This window comes from Streptopelia decaocto (assembly GCF_964273445.1).
Source record: "Streptopelia decaocto genome assembly, chromosome: 7".
In the NCBI taxonomy this organism is placed as follows: domain Eukaryota; kingdom Metazoa; phylum Chordata; class Aves; order Columbiformes; family Columbidae; genus Streptopelia; species Streptopelia decaocto.
Genome location: NC_138661.1, coordinates 25,411,640 through 25,425,020, shown reverse-complemented (window position 1 = coordinate 25,425,020; position 13,381 = coordinate 25,411,640).

The following is a 13,381-nucleotide window of genomic DNA, read 5'->3' as shown; positions in this document are numbered from 1 at the left end:
TTCTTCTGCTAACCTAAAATGAGATAAATGTTCTTATTTTTCTTGCAAACAAGATAATTACAGTAACCCTCTTACTCCCGAGTAAGGCAATCGATCAGGCAGCTTCTTTTCTGAAACCCAGATATTGATAGAGAACAGTTACTTAAAAGCTATTTAGGATGAAATATGTTTGAAATTATATAAGATGTCTGTGCACCTCTGTACAGCCTTCTGCTAACTGGCTTCTCAGGCACATGAAATTAAGCACGTATATCAGGAATTTTTGCATCATGTACTGAATTTGGTTTGGAAGTGTAGAATTTCGATCTCGGGGTCTCATTTAAGCTTAAAGTACGAGCTGTTTTGCTGGTGATGGAGAGCTATGTCACTTACACAGGCAGCACCTGAAAAACGTCTTTAAACTTCAGAACTGGGAAGTTGACCTGGTTGCTGTAACCGTGGGCTAAGGATACTTGTGGCAGTTACTGAAGCACTTTACTAAGGTCTTACCCTAAAATTCAGTGATGTCACTACCAGCCTTCTCATTGTTTTGGGAGAGCTGTCATTCCAGCCTCCGCAGAGTAGGTGCCAACACACACGTACAAACATGGGCATATACACATACACTCTAGTTATGACCTGGATCTTAAAGCAACATTTAATCAAGCTGCTGTTTTTGGCATCAGAGTGTTGTGTTAATTCACATAGACTCTGTGTATCTGGAAAAAAAAAAACTTCTGGAGCCAGACTTGATATAACTTATTTTTGGTGGCCACTCCCCCTGCATGTTACAGAAGAAATCAGGTAAGAAAAAAGAGCTGGAAGTATTTCAGAAAACTCAGACCTACGAAACCCCTCCCCCTGGGTGTTCACACTGCTTGGGCTCAGAATTGTGCTCTTGGCCTTTTGTATTTCACGCCACAGAGGTACCTAAATTAAATGAAGACACTGGAGAATCAGCAGGTCACTTTTTTAGAAGTCACTGGTTACAGATAGCGTTGTGAATAGGTTCAGACACAGCTTCAGCCACAAATGCAGTTATGAGGTTGGCATCTCTGGCTGGACACGTGGTCCAGGGATGTTAATGCTGAATAATGGCTGATATCTGCCAAACTAGAGAAGAAGAGATGAAGATTCAAGAAAATCTTAGTATTTTATATCAACCAGTTTTCCTCCTGAAATGGCCTGAGCTGTGTCCAAAGAGGAAAGCAGTAGACAAGGCATCCCAGAAAGAACAAGCCATGTTACCAGTCCGCACCTGAGCACAGTTCTCATCCAGACAGCACAAGTGACTGCTTCGCATGACGGCTGATGCTGCATTTTACACTGGCATGGGCATCAGCAGCTGCATCCTTGCAACTACATAGGTAATGATCAGAAGCAGGAATATCTTGCTGTCTTCCTGGAAATATGGAGACTTTCTAAAATACTCCAACTTGCTAAAAGTCCAGATTGCTTTTCAAAAATGGTAGAGTTGTCTCCCACAGACAAACAATTTTCGGAGACCTTCCCTTCTTCTTTGGATTCCCAAGAGCCAGAGGATTCTAAAGCAAAAAAAAAAAAAAAATCTGAGATAAAAAGCAAATTAAATTCAAACAGGTTACCCTGTCTTTCATCTCAGCAATAATTTCCATTCTGTCAACTTATTTAGAAAGCTTGTGTGTACTTTGTGTAGGGAATACTTGCACTTCTACTACTGTAAACCAGACCACCAGTGTTATACACTTCTCTTTGAGTGCCAGTGACTATTCCAATTTTTTTTTCCTCCAGCATCCACAGACTTAGTACAGAAATTGGATGGCCTAGATTTAATTAAATTCTGGTTCTCTAAGAGACCTGTATTCAAATACCAATAAATTGTCATGAACATAGAAGAGTAACCGGTCTCTCCAGCTGAGGTGACATGAGTTCAAGTCAAAATATGCTGCTATAAGGTGGATTGCTCTGAAGAACCACCTCTCGAGTGAAGGATTCTACAATATCCTGGTCCATCGATCTGATGTGGCAGTCCTAGTGAGGCTACTTACCACTCCCTCAAGGATCGTATCTGTTACTGTCTACCCAGAGCTTTACAGTTGTGTAAAATTTCCTGCTACTAGAACTAAGCCCCTAAGCCTGGGCTCTGTGATTTCCAGATAGACAGAAGGAGCTCTTGACTCAGTTGAGTGGGGTTTCTGCCTTCTAGTGATGACTTGGGAATTCAGGCAAATACTCAGTATCAAAAAGGTTAGTTTTTGTAAAGCTTAGGCCTTGGAGGAGTCACGGTCCCCACAAAACATTCCTTCTTCAGAAAGGAATCACAGTGTGGTGCTTGGTGGGCAAGGCTTTCTATAGCAAGAGAGAGTTCTAAAGGTTCAGGGAGTTGAAACACCAAGAATGCACATTTCCTATCTGGATCTACCTCAGACACCCTGCTAAACATGGACGGCCACTTAACCTACCTGGATCATAGTGCTCCATCTGTAGCGTAACGAGTCTCATAAGAAATGTACATGGTCAAATGTATCCCTGTTTACAAGACTCTTGCAGACTATCAATGGAATCTGGGTCAACACAGAAGAATAAATTCACTACTAAATAGCCCAGTGCTATACGTAATGGTTAATATTGTTGCACCAATGTATAGTCTTTGTAGTTACGTTAGAAGGCAACAGCCTTGTAACAGTCAAGATGAGAAATAGCCAAGGTTTAGCAAATTTCAACAATGGATCAAGAGAGAAAAAGAGGAAACTACCAGCCTAGCCCCCTCCAAATAACTTCTTTGCCAGGTTCTAAGTGATAAATGCCATCATAAAAGTTGTTGGGGTGTTCTCCTCTCAAATAGAACTTAAATTATGGATACCTTCTCCTGAAAGACACAGACATGAGAGAGGTTCTGAGCAGGTGAGCAAAATTTATTCATCACATGGGTCCATTTCACCTCTGTACCATGAATCATCACTGAGTCCGGGTGTATGTAGGGTGGAAAGAAGGAACAACAAATGTGAGGAGGGTATTAAATAATGACTGCCATAAAGATCACATGGCTTTACCCAACTCCATGAAATTGAAACGAGAGCTTAGAAAATGAAACCCCAGTACATTTCAAAGGGATAAAGGGCAGTGTGTAAGTCAGCTGTGGAATGCAATAACAGGATATTGAAGCAAGTTGTTTAGTCAGGTTTCTAAAATCCACTGTCAGCAATATGCAGATGAGACACCTCTATTTTTCATCCCTTCTGATCACACCACAAATGCGAGGATGGCACAGTGCTTTCATAGGAGACACAGGTAGAAGTAAGGCCAAAGTAAGGCAGAGGGATGATGCCAGTGGGTGTAGGGATGCGTCTGAGAGGCTTGAACTGCGATGAAGCTTCCTTTGACTGAAGAGCCCCAGTGGTCAGGTCAGACTATGGTTTAAGATGGTTTTGAGGATTCTTCACCAGGCTTCCATATTGGCACCCAGGAAGAGCTGTCTGCAATTTTGCCAGGAGATCCCATTCCTTCCACTCCAGTTTTCCAAGCCTTCATCTCCAGTAGCAGTGCGAGGTACCCTGGTCTGGAGCCTGTGGCTCCTAAGACAGTGCAGCTACTATGGTGTGCTGTAGTCAGTCTGCTCACGGCTACAGCTTACTCAACCTCTGACACTTTCTGTACTGGCTTACCACTGAATCCTGAACCAAGCTTAACAATCAGTTGTTACATCCAGGATGTACCATGTCTGAGGCAAGACCTCCAAAAGATGAGATGGATTCTAAGGGTGATGAGCACTCCCACAGCAAGAAGCAGCCAACACAAACACTGGGCATCCTTTTGTGACCTTTCAAGTACATTTCTTCACCCACATTCTGCCTGACATAATTAGCTGCTAGATATGTAGTTTGAAAAGGCCTCCTCTGACACTCTCCTCAGTGTTGCCAGGAACATCCCAGACCTGTCAGTGCTCCACTGCAGCTGCCTGTACCTCAGAAGAGTGGCCGTACGGCCAGACTTTTGGTAGGCATCAGTCACGTTCAGTAACCTGCCTTGTGCTTGAGGAATATGGTGAAGCTGGTTTTATGATCAAGGTCCTGGCTTTAGGGCTCAAAAAGCTGGATTCAGCTCTTAGATTTTCCATGTGACCTTGGTTATGTCATTTAGCCTCTCTCTACACAGGAGTCCAGCCTGCTCCAGAAGGGTGAGATAGCATAAATTTGTAAATCCAGAGGACATGCCCAAATTCTCTGGTGAGGGAGATTGCATAGGATGTTAGATAAACAGCTCTCTTGCTGCCCCATGATTTGCATGCAGTAAAGAGCAACTGAGAAGAGTCTTACTGAAAAAACTTCCCTACTTTCGATCAGTAGTTGTATTCTCCGATGTAAATATGAAGTGACTAATGATGCCTTGCAGTGACCTGCCATCCAGCAAGCATGGGCATTTGCAGCCTGCCAGCAGCCGCCGCGGACTCCCATTGGGGTGATGGACCCTCGGCAGACCTCTGCTGCCACAGACCCCCACCGGGGCCACGGGCAGGGTGGGGGCTGCTGGCCAAGCCTACAGGGAGTCACAGCCCTAGGAGCCCTCACCCCATCCACATCCACCTCCCAACCTGCCTGCGTGCTCGTCCTACACAAGGTCCCCACCCCGCCCCCCTCTCCAGCCGGAGCCTGCTGTATCACCGTGGGATGCCCTTCCGCCCCGCAGCCTCCCCTCCGGGGCTGAGTCTCCCCGGAGCCCCGCAGCATCCCGGCTCCCGCGGGCGGCCTCGCTTGTCCCCGTCCCGCGGCCGCCCAGGTGAGCGGGCAGGGAGCGCGCACCGGAGGGGGCAGCACATCACCTGACCCCCTCCAGCCGATTCCCTCAGACAGGACGTCAAGTTAATGAGCCCTCGGGCCTGTAATTAGCTGTCAATTACCTCAAATTAATCAACTCCTCGCCTAATTAAGCATAATCGGCAGGTGGGCAGAAAACGGGCCATTGTGCGGGAGCCATGAGAAAAGCATGGCTGGCAAACTTGGTTAGTGTCAGCGGCGCATTCCCGGACGCCGCGCCACCGACACCCGGGCGCCCGCCCCGCCCTCCCCGGCCCCCCTCGGCCGGCCCGGCCCCGGGCTGCCGCGGCGGGACAGCGCGGTGCGGGGCGGCAGCGCTGGGGGCCCGGCGGCGCGGGGGCTCCCCTGTCCCGACAGTGTGGGGCAGCCCCGGGGGGCCGGCCTGCAAAAGGTCGTGGGGGAGGTTTAGGGTGGGGGTTTTTCCTGCTTAAAATTTGCGCTGCTGGGCCTTCATCTGTTAATCACCCCGCCCTCCCGTTCTCCCTCCCTGGTTTGCAGTGCTTTCTGCACTCGCGTGCTTTGAACGTCTCTCTGAAAAGGGGAACAGAAGCGCACCCCGTGCTCACTGACCGAGGCCCACCTCAGGTATGAGCACCCCTACTTAACAGCGTGAAGATACGTGTAGCTAGAAAATGGCGTTCCAACGGGTATTAATTACTACCTATAAAAATGAGTCGTATTGCATTATTTTTCACGTAGAATTAACACGACCCAAAAAACGCCCGTCCTCTGGAGCGCTGTTTGGCAGAGGGCAGACGTTCCCTGCTGGGGCTGGGGAGGGAACAGGGCTCCTGCCAACTTTCAGATGTCGCCAGAGCACAGGATGAAACCGCTCTCTGCTGCGCCGGGGGCCTGATCCTGCGCCCTGCCCGCTACATCCCAGCAAGCACCAAAACGCCAGCTTTATTCAAGCACAAACAGGGCACGGTATCTTTCTGAGCTGCGGAGAAGGGCTGAGGGAAATGCGGTGTCGCTGTAGAAGCATTGTCCACAATATTAAAGTAAAATGTTTTGATTATACCTAGAAAGTTTTGTTTGTTTGTTTAATGTAGCTAGATTATCACCCAGTGCGCTGGATTTACACTGCATTAGTGATCATCAAGATTAGAGCAGAATCCCCAGATAACAAACAGGAACATAAGACGTCAGTTTATGACATAATAGCAATAGTAACGCAACAATAATCATAGTTGAAAGAAGAAGGATGCAGTGGAGGGTGAGTTGGATCTCTTGACTCTGGAGAGAGAGCTGCCTGCGTTGGAGTGGCTTTGATTAAAAATCCATCTGTTGTTGTCCAGAAGGATGATTTTATACTTTATTCCTGACAGAGTGGAGAAACAACAGCCCAGCACAGGTCTCGCAAAGTTGGTGCATGAAACAACCAGCAACTAGAGTGGTAAGTTAGGATATGCAGCCTGCCCCCTTGACCCTACTAAGTGTCTGCAAGTCCTCAAAAACCCCTGGACCTCTCAAGAAAAGGTGCACATCAAACATAGTGTTTCTCTTCCTGCAGCTATTTGAAGCGCAAGCCCCAAGAAGAGGCTTCAGGTAGCTCCTGCCCTGCAAAGGGTGTAATCGGGTGCTCAGAGAGGATGGTGCGAGGGGCTGTGGTGCTGCCATGCTGGGGAACAGCCGGGTCCTGGCAGCTGGCCTGGCCCCGGGGGATTAGAGATGCCCCCACCTTCCCAGCTCACGCGGTGGCACACGCTGCAGCCGGGCCCACGAGACCTCTCTTGTATTTCTTCCTGCCCTGTTCTCAGGCAAGTGCTTATTGCTGCAGCAGGGGATTTGGGCAGGGACCCTCTGTACACATAATGCAGGAGCCCATGAGATGCCAGGGGCCTCAGCGTCCCCTCTGTCTCCTTGGCAAAGCCACCACTTTCCAGAGCTTCTCTTGCACCTGTCATCTCAGGGTGATCTCTAGACCCTCCTGAGGGGACAGCTCTTTTTTTGGGAATCAGGAACCATCCCAGTATCCTCATTTCCCTCAATTTATGAGTGTTTTTCTTTCAGACCCTCTGTTTCCATCACGTGTCTTCCTTTGGCTGGAGCGCTGGCCCCATTCTTTGGGGACATCAGCACATTCCCAAGGACCAGCTTGGGAGGGATGGTCTGTGCAACAGTGTCGCGGATAGTGACATGAGCTGCTGGTGATCGGTGTTCTCCTGCAGCTCCCTGTTTGTTTACAGGCATGCTGCAGATGCACATTGATTTCACTGGCTCATGCCCATTTAGAGCTGGAGCACTCAAATGACTTACATCAAGGTTGACTAAACATTTCTATTATCAGCTCCCTTCACACATAACTCTTTCAGTCTGGGAGTGTGAAGTTCTCCAGATCTGATGTACCTCCAAGGAAGCAGTGGTTGCTTTAACTGTGCCATGACTGAGCAAAAAGGCCTCAGGTGTTTATGAGGTAAGTGCTCAGGCCACAGAACCCTGATCCTATTATAAACTCAAACTCTGTGGAAAAACAAACAAACAAGCAACAAACAAAACAGAGAAGCAGACAGTAGAAACCTGTTAGGGCTAGACTGATGGAGCAGTTTCCAGTGATCCACTGAAAATCAATTGCAACAGGCCTGAGTCGAAAAATTGTGCTGAGAGAGGCAGTGTTGTTGCTGGTGAGGCGCTGCTGCTGCTGCTGCTGCTGCCTGGAGACCTTCCTGATGATGGGGTTGCACAGCAGGTGAGCGTGCAAGGTGCTGTACAGGGGACAAGTATGCAGGGCCGGCGAGTGTGCAAGGCACAAGCACTACCTTGCTGGGGAAGCCCAGGGTCTGGCTGGGACCACACGTGGCCACCTCTTAGGGGAGCACGCCTGGAGCCTGGCCGCTGGCTGGGGAGGTACCTCCTGAATAGGACAAGGAGGAAAGGTACGAGAGTAAAAAAAATAATAATAAAAATGTATGTATTTGTTTGTTTGTTTCTTTATTTATTTATTCCAATCCGTGACATTGTTTGAACCTTATTGGCCACTCCAGCTGTTCCAGAGGCTGCTGTCTGGCCAGTAGTGCCCCAGCTAGGAAAATGCTCTTCTCCTCCCTTGCCACTGTCATAACAAACACACAAAAAAGCTGGCTAAACAATGTGGCTGTGCCATTTTCTGAGTTGAAAAAGCAAAAGCTATAACTATTTTGTTAATTGTTTTGGCCAATGAGTTAGAAACAACAGTAGGGAATTCACAACAATCTGCCAGTCATTCAGTCTGTATGCAACACTGAGTGTTCGTAAGGATCATGACCACCACGTTGTTCATTCTGCGCAATGCCATAGCATTGAGGGCACCCGTGTTTTGGTTTGATTGTTCGTTGCTGCATGACTCTGGCAGGTAGTGGAAGTGGTGGTTTGAGCGGGAGGCATTGCTCTTCTAAACAGTCAATCCTACAAAAGCTGTGCGCTTCTCTGGACTTTATAGCTTACTGGAGCAAGGTGGAGAGTGATCTTGACCAACCCCCTGTGCAGCTCTAGTCCAAGATTACAAAAATAAAGCACTCAGGTTAGAAAGTACTTACAATGTGCATTGTGATTCTCCTGCAATTTTTCATTACAATGCAACCTGCAATCACATATCTGCAGCGCCGCAGTGTCTCCCCAGTCATGTGTGAAACTAACTTCAGCAATAACTGGGTAACCTCACTGAAAACAATGGCCAGCCCTCGCGGTCCAGGGGTTTTGGGCTAGCCTAGAGTGGCCACCCTGTCCTGAGCTCCTGCTGGTCCTGGGCCCCATGGAAAGCTGCACAGCTTAGGAAAACTGTGAAAGAAGGTCACAAATTTCATAATAATTCAGTGTCATGGGGTAGCACCTGGTGAACAGCCTCACCCTGGCACTGAGGCTATGTGTACACATGCACGTGTGCAAGTCTGCTCAGCAAGGTGCAAGCATGCTGTGGTTCTGGGCAGAAGCCACCTTGGGTCCAGTAGCAGCTGTGCCAGGAGCCTTGAGGGTGATCAAGATGTGAGGCTGCGTGTGGAGGTGCTCCAACACGGTTCCATGCTGCCGGGCTGGAGCCAGCTGCCAGCCAGAGCAAACCTGCGTCTGTCCCTGTTTCTCTATGTAGATACATACTTAATAACCACTGCTGCTTCCCAGAGCAAATTTCTAGGCTTCATTATGTTTTCACTTGCCTTGCAGGGGATACAGCAGGAGTTCTGATAAATGAAGAGAAAGGGCTGCTTGCTTTGCAGGATATTTATGTGACAGTCCCTCTCCCAGCCCCAGGAATCCTTTGTGTCATTCCTCATGGCTGGCATCCCCAGCCAGCTGTGGATAGGGTGCAGCAGATCCGGGGAGCCGACAGATGAGCACATTGTCGCTGTTCTGCGCTCTTAGCAGCAGCAGGTTGGCACAAAGCTGCCTGCAAGCAGGCTCTGGCCAGCCCCAGGCAGCTAAAACACCAGACCCAAAGAAGCAGAACAGCCCAGGGAGCAGTGGTGGTTGGTGCTGCACCACCTCAGAGGTGCTGAGGGCACCAGCAGCATTGGCCCAGGGCTGGGACAGAGTTACCCAGCTGAATGTGAGTGCTACTGAAAGACAGACACTGTGCCGGTTTGTTCCCAGTGTGGCTCCAGTGACCCAAGCTACCCTTCACAACTGGGGCGGCTCCAGGAGACCCTGCATGAGGAGCCCTTGGTGCATCCCCGTCTGTGCCCATGGATGTGGCTGCTGCTCGATCCCTGCATGTCCCAGTCCCTCACCCCCCCGCAGATGCTGAAGGCTGTGGGATCTGTTGGTGGGGTTGTGATGCTGGATGGGGACACCACCGCTAATGGGGCAGAGGGCAGGGATGGCCCCAGGCTACAGCCTGCACGTGTGAAGGCAGCAGCTGGTGCAGGTCATGCTGCCCAGCGTCCCCAGGCCCTGGTGGGGAGCAAGCTGGGACCATATGGAAGGTGCTGCCAAACAAGGCTGTTGAAGCAAAGGCTGCAAATGAGTTTAGTGGAGAGCCAGACATTTTGAGGAGGGGAGAGACAGAGCTGGGAGTGGAGGAGTGCAGGAGAAAGGGAGAGCCCCGGTGCTTTGGCCGAGAGGGACCTGCTGGGACACCCAGATGTGGTGGGCATTGCTCCCCTTCCCCCTACCCCACACCTTCTCCTGGTGCCCTAACTTCAAGACCCCTCAAAGGGAAGAGGGGGCCAAGGTGTCCTGGCTCTTCTTTGTTTTTAATTACTTCCCATTTTAATCTTGATTTGCACGTCGACCTCTCAGAACTGGGCCAGGGACTCTACAAAGCCCTCGTCAGCAACTCCCCCAATAATAAACAGGAAAAGGCTTAAGGGGCAAATCACTTGCATGTTAATGAGACTGTTTGCTGGAGTCAAGAGAGAAAACAGCAAACAAACAAATGGACTGAATTCCAGCGGCAGCTGTTTGCTCCTTAATCTCAGCTCGTCAGAGCTGCCCTTTGATGGGACACAATCTACACAAACGATTGTGCTAAATCTTCTAATCTACGTCCTCATTATTACATCCCTTCTTACGCATGTAAATCAGGGACAAACTCATTTTAATATGTAGATAGATTATAGAAGAGAAGGGGAGGGGATTGGAGGGGAAAGGAGCTGCTGGTGGTGTCTGTGCCTGCCGGTTTGGAGGGGTGTTAATGAGGAGGGCAGGGAGGGGAGCTGTCTGAAGAGACCCCCAGGGTACTCGAAGGAGGAGGAGGAAGAGGAGGGCCTCTTGTCAGGGCAAAAGCGGGGCTATAAAGGGGCCAGGACACTGGCGCTGGGATGCTGAAGAAGACAACAGGTGTGGGGCAGCATTGGCAAGGCAATGTGATGAGGCTCTGAGGAGGGCCTCACCCTGGCATCCCCCCAAGCCCTCTGCCAAGGTACTCAGCCCCTGGCGTTGTTGAGGTGGGATGCTGGAAGAGGGCTTGGTGGGGTACAGGAGGCCTTGGTGGTGGCATCAGGTAGCAAGACGTGACAGAGCCACACTGCAGGGATGCACTGAGGCCCTGGCATTGTCCCTGGATGCCCTGCAGTGCAGGACCTCCTTGCAGCACAGCACCATGGTCTCCCACCCCTAAACCCCCCTGCTCCCAGCACTGTCAGTGGGCTCAGGATCAGAGCAACCAGCTTCAGCCAGGCTGGAGTAGCAGGCTGACACCTCAGGCTGCAGAGCCAAGCATGCAGCCTATACTGCCTTCAAACAAATGTCAGTAAAGCTAGGATATGATCTTTAATAATGTTCAAAAAAGTTGCTTTTACAACAAACACAACTGCGAGAAAAAAGAGCTCTCCTGCATTTCCCTGCCTCTGGCACCTCCTAATACAATTGCCAACCTGTAACCTGCCCCTTAACCTTCTTCTTCCATTGGAACAAGGTGGGGGAACAGCAGCACCAGACTTATTTATCTCAGCCACCTCGTCCTCCTCTGCTCCAGGAGGGGCAGCCACCTGGTAAAATATGAAAAAGTATATTAAAAACAACCTAGTTAGTTCACAAATTCCCCATTGACCTCACACCTGTGAAGGAAGAGTACAGGAGATAAGCAGTAGGTTGGAGCACAAAAGGTGAGTGTAGAACAGCAGAGGCATGCAGGAACATAATCAAGAAGGCCAAGCATAAAATAAGTTTGCAAGTAACAGGATAATCAAAGGGAACAAGACATCATTCTGTAAATTCATTAGTAGCAAGAGGAAGACTAAGCAAAATATTGGATCACTGCTCAGCAGGGACTGAAAATTATTGACAGAGGATAGTACTAGAGAAACTAATAACAGTGATAAAGAGGTAAGATCTTGCCATACAATAAGGAAAGAGTATGATAGAGGTAATGTTATTGAGTTAGATGCATTCAGATTTATTTGGTGTAATGAGCTTCATTGTAGGTACTTAGAGATTTGACTACCGCAGTCTCAGAGTCAGTAATGACTGTCTTCCAGAGCCTGCAGAGATATAGTGGAGTACAGGAAAACCACAGGCATCGCTCTTTAAAAAGTGAAGGAAAGGGTGATGGGTAATTATGGACCAGTCAGTTTAATTCCCATTCCCATTAAAATTCTGGAATAAATCACCAAGTTATCTCTAACGATCAAAGGCAAAATGAGACAATCAATTGCATTCGGTGTGGATTTGTCAAGGATCAGTCCCTTCTAGTCACTCCAGTTTCTTGCTGTAACAAGACAACGGGTCTTGTAGTTAAGAAAGGAACAGAATACGCTGTGTATCTTCAATAAACTGTTTAGGTTCCATTTCAAAAGCTATCCGTATGAGTAAACCAGGGAAATATAAGTTAGCAGAAACTACTGTTAGGTAGATAAAAAAATTTTAGTTAAAAACTTGTGCTCAGGGAGTAGTCCTCAGTGGTTTACTATCAAGATAAAGGTTGTCTTGAGAATAGCTCCACAGAGGTCTGTTCTGGGTTTGGTTCTGCTCACTGGCTTAATTAACAACATGGATGACAAAACAGAGAGTAGGTACATCAGGAAGACACAGACCTGGACAGCTCTTTAAGTACACTGCAGGACAGGCTTAGCATTCCAAATTGTCTTGGCAAATTGGGAAAGTGGTTGAGAAAAGATAGATGAAAGTCAGTAAGAAACAATGCAAAGAATGTTAGTGATGCAGAAAAAAATGAAACGCATAAATAGGAGTTGGAAAACAACTTGTCAGGCAGCAATTCTTTCAAAAAAGCACTGGGGTAAGAACAGATTACAGGCCCTGTCAAAAATAGTATGCTGTTGCCAAAAAAGCAAACCTTCTACCTTACGGCATAAATAAGACTACAGCTGTCAAGACCTCTGGAAATTACCTTTCTTTCTAGTCAGCATTGCTGAGACTTTAGTTGGTGTTTTGAACCCAGTTTTGGCACTGGCTTTCAATGTGGACTCATTGGAGGGTGTCTAAAGGAGGGCAATGAAAATGACCACAGATCTAAGACATGTCCTACAAGGGAAACCTGAAAGAAGTGGTGTTGTGTAACTTGGAGGGAAGACTGAGGGAGGATAAAAGGAAATCCCCAGCCATTAAAGTAGTAAAGGGAAAGGGAAAAAAAACATCCTCTGTGCCCATGGCAGGCAGGTAAGTCCGTGGCAAATTGTAGCAAGAAAAGGTCTGTGTTTGATATTAGGAGAAAAATTAAGAAAAATGAGGGGGTGGGGAGAGAGAGAGACTTCAAGGGAGACACTGGAAGAGATGACTTAGGTGCTTTTCCATCTGTCAAGAACGAGACAGGTATAGCCTACCATGAAGCAAAGAGGAGGAAGAGATGGCTTCTCCGGTTCCTTCAGTCCTAGTTTTATAGGAGTCTGTCTTCTCATTTCTGAAATCCATCACCTAACCTTCAGCAATATTGGAGACAGAAGTACACAAAGAAGGATGAGGCATAAGGCACTGCCACTGGTTCACTGAACACATCACTGCTTTCCTCAAAACCCAGCGTATGCTTACTGACCAGGAATGATGACAGGATGGAGACCTAAGAGATGATCAGACCCTTCAGATGGACAAAGTGTTGGCCCCCACTATCTTCTGGGACTTAGCAAAAAGAAAAGGGCAGGGGCATGCCTCCCAGGTCACTGCCATGCCAGCCCATGGCTGACTGAGTGTTGCTGCTAGAGTTAAAACAGGGGTGTATCTGCCTCCCCATCACTACCAGATAA